Below are 3815 nucleotides of genomic sequence, written 5' to 3'. Positions count from 1 at the left end.
AATTAAATTATTGCCTATCATTTTTTATGAGATAAAAGACTAAGTTGTTTTTTCACCTTTTTTTATTGACAAAGAATGTTTCATTAATTAATAGAGATTAGTGTCTGCAAGATCTCTACTAAGATGCATTCACAACCTTGAGAAGGAGAAGCAATTATTGTGGAATTATCAAATTCTGCTTTTCTTACCATCTTTACATGAAGATTACACAAAAACATTAACAATTTCCACTTGAGACATTTGCAATATTGCTATATTTGTAGTCTTAAGAAGATTTTCAATAATTATTGCTGTTTATGAAAAGCAAAAGACTAAAGTTTGCATCTAAAATATTAAATACTTTTGAGGATATCTGGACTTAATAGATTATTCCAACGGATCTGTTTCAAGTTTTAGAAGACTAACTAATTGAATTGCAGAAAAATGCTTTTGAATGGTGCTTACCAATGATTCCGCACTCAGAGAATGCTATTCAAGTGACTCAGCACGTCGCAAACTTCTTGGTCAGGTTAGGGTTTATGCTTTATCCTTCTGTATCTGTCTTTTAGTTCTAAGTGAACCGTTGCGTTTTTGAACATTGTCTAGAATGTTGAGTGGCACTCTATTCGGAAGGGCATACGTAGAAAAAAAAATTGGAAAATTTAAGGTTCAGAATCTTCGGATAACCGCATTATTTGTTTATTCAATGCATCTAGAACTTTAAAACTCCCCCAAGTTTATTCAACCGGAATGGTATCAGACCCTAAATTTACGCTAATCGTGAATTTGTGATGCAGCGAGGCAAGGAAGTCATTAAACAGACCGCCTGTTGGGCAAGTCCTTGACAATCTCATCTACAATTACAGTCCGACTTTCTGTGGGAAGGTTGGGTAAGCCAAAGTGCTCTTCAGACTGCACTTTTATTTTGAATTTGTGCATGAATTTATTAACTTGGTTGCCTATGCTTTGCTTTGTGACCGCAGGAAGGGATACGACGAAGTTTACATCTTTACACAACCTTCACTCGCTCATTCGTAAATCAAACGTGCAATCGAACGTGTAATGGACAATGGAAATGGAAATAACTGAAGACTTTGAGAACTGTAAACATTGTAATTACAGGACATTAGCACTCTCATGAGTCTAAAACCTTTTTTGTGATATTCATGCCATCAGATTATTTAGTGAAAATATGACTTTAGCCCTTCAAACTCAATTTTCTTCATATTAAACCCTAGATAATCTTTTTATTCAAAGAAAACCCAATGACTAGGATCCACATAAGCAAATTCATTAACTTCATATTAATTCACACATTTTACATTTTTCACATGCCTAAAATACCCCTATTACATACTTGATGTAGACAATTAATTGTAAGGAAGTAGTAAATGATTTTGCAACAAGAAAAAAATAGAGACATTAATGTTAAAAATTTATTGCATATTACTTTTTTAGAAAGGTTTTGAATTTTCATAAAACTATTCGATTTAGTTTTTTCACCCTACTCTTGAATACTTTTGAATTTATCCTTCTTTTATTAATATATTAGAACATTGTATTTCATTATCTACATGCACATTTATTTACCTACGAACAATTATACCATGGGTGTAATATAATATCTCTTTTTTACAATGATGCAAAATAATGTTTATACCAACAACAAAACGTGCCTAACATATTACTAATACATGGAAAATAATTTACCTATATTAAGAAGAAATGTAGTTCGATGCATAGTATTAAAAATACTATGTTACACCCATGTTTATACAACAATAAACCGTGCCTAACATTTCTAACAATACATGAAAAATAATTTACCTACAAGTTAGAGAAATGTTATTTGGTTGGGTGTAGTATAAATTTTTTTAATAATTGGAAAAATTAAATATAACTAGGTGTAGTAAATTTTTTTTTTTTATATAATTAGAACAAATTAATATACCTACCTACTCTTTGAAATGTTCATTTCCAATGATGCAAAATGTTCATTACCTAACTACAAATTAATTTCCAATAATTTACCTACAACAATTATACCATGGGTGTAATGTAATATCTTTCTTTACAATGATACAAAATATTGTATGTACCAACAACAAAACTTGCCTAACATAAGTACTTGTACATGGAAAATAATTTACTTGTAACAAAAGAAATGCAGTTTCATGTATAAAATCAACAATATTATGTTCCACTCATGTTTATACAACAACAAAACGTGTCTAACACATATAAAAATACATAGAAAATAATTTACCTAAATGTTAGAGGAATGTTATATTTGATTCAAAATATATAATATAGGTGTAGTATTTTTTATTTTTAAATAATTGGAACAAACTAATTTACCTACCAATTAATATGGATAAAATTGCTACAAAATATATCACAAAAAAAAAAAAAAACTACTTTTCTAGTTTGCAATGGATACGGTTAATGCAAACACTTTTTTCATTTTATTTCACTTTTTCTACTACTTTTAATTTGTCATAAATTTAGGAATTTGGAAAAGGGACCATAAAGTATGAGTGGCATAAGTGTAAATAAGTTGTATTAATAGGTCAATAGTGTTCCTATATGTTTGCAAATTTTAAATTTGGGCTTAAACTGGATTTTTAAAGATAGATGAGTTTTTATCTAGAAATAATGAATTGTAAGGGCCAAAATCTAAAGCACCCGATTATTTATGAAATAATCTACTCCGCAGTCCGGTGTGCATAAGAAGTGGCAACTAGAATATTGCTTGCATCAAAAGAAAAGGAAAAGGAAAAACGAAGCAAATGCACTTGAAACATTTTCCTTCCAACTATAATAAGGGCAAACCATGCAGTTCAAGCCATAGTCCCCGGGATGTAGTGCAGTAGCAGACTTGCTCGAGTGCCCTGGGCGAGAGTGTAGCATTGATCGCCGCCATCACTGCTTGATCCTCCCTGCACCATATTGCCTTGTCGGAGCGTAAGAGCGAGCCATCGACATAACCCATGAGATCGTAAGCTCCGAGTATGGCGGTCATCTGATATTTCCAGACATCAAAGTTGGAATCTACCTTCAACTTCATAGGCATAACATTGTTTATATTTGAGAGCAGATCGTTGATTGGACGTTTCGGGGTGGAGCTAGATGAAGAAGCCATGGTGGAATACCTTTCGGTGTTGCACTGTAGAACTGGATCAAAACCAAGTGATAATTTCACTATTTGCAAAACAAAATCGAAGAAATAGTTCGTCAGATTTGAAATTTACCAGATGAGGAGCAGAAGGATGAGCACGAACAAACGCACCGTAGTAGTCTTTTGTATCACTTTGAACAGGGATATAAAGTAATTTGAGTGATAAAGCAGTGGTATTGTGTTTGATATAAAGTAAATTAAAGTGGTGGGTGCTTTAGTGATAAAGCAGTGTTATTGTGTTTGATATAAAGTAAATGTGGATGCTTAGTGATAAAGAGTCTTATTATGTTTGATATAAAGTAAAAGTGGTGGACAGATATTTTTTCGTTTTTGGGTTATTGGGATATAAAGTAATGTGAGTGATTCAATTGGGATCTTCAGATATTTTAATTTTTTTAATGAATTTAGGGGTATTCATGCAGGATTTTAAGTGATTCTCTGAAATTCAAGATGTATTCAATTAGAACTTTAAAATAGTTTATTAAAATCCTTAGAAATCCAGGTGTATTCAATTAGAAATTGATTTTAAAGAATTTAAGAAGGTTGAGGAATTAGAGCGAATTGGAGAGATTTCGTAGTGTATTTTAAGCATCTACAAATCTCACCTCTCCCCATAAGAGTTCGAGGGAATTGAATCAAAATTTTATATGGAATCTCT

General features: G+C 31.6%; 2 long non-coding RNA genes across 2 annotated transcripts; one reads left to right on the top strand and one right to left on the bottom strand.

The window, feature by feature from the left end:
• The first annotated feature begins 260 nt into the window (after positions 1 to 260).
• On the top strand, positions 261 to 1356 carry LOC125478512. Its single transcript, XR_007259352.1, has 3 exons — positions 261 to 508; positions 777 to 869; positions 963 to 1356. It is a non-coding gene; the product is annotated as an uncharacterized LOC125478512 (long non-coding RNA).
• A 1240-nt stretch (positions 1357 to 2596) lies between these two features.
• Positions 2597 to 3492, bottom strand: LOC125478612. Its single transcript, XR_007259416.1, has 2 exons — positions 3231 to 3492; positions 2597 to 3153 (listed from the first exon to the last, which is right to left on the bottom strand). It is a non-coding gene; the product is annotated as an uncharacterized LOC125478612 (long non-coding RNA).
• Positions 3493 to 3815: the final 323 nt, after the last annotated feature.

Source organism: the organism of the source record quoted next, unplaced genomic scaffold (assembly GCF_019419815.1).
Source record: "Pyrus x bretschneideri cultivar Hongxiangsu unplaced genomic scaffold, Pyrus_bretschneideri_v1 Contig25, whole genome shotgun sequence".
Classification (NCBI taxonomy): domain Eukaryota; kingdom Viridiplantae; phylum Streptophyta; class Magnoliopsida; order Rosales; family Rosaceae; genus Pyrus; species Pyrus x bretschneideri.
This window is presented reverse-complemented; position numbering and strand designations above follow the sequence as displayed.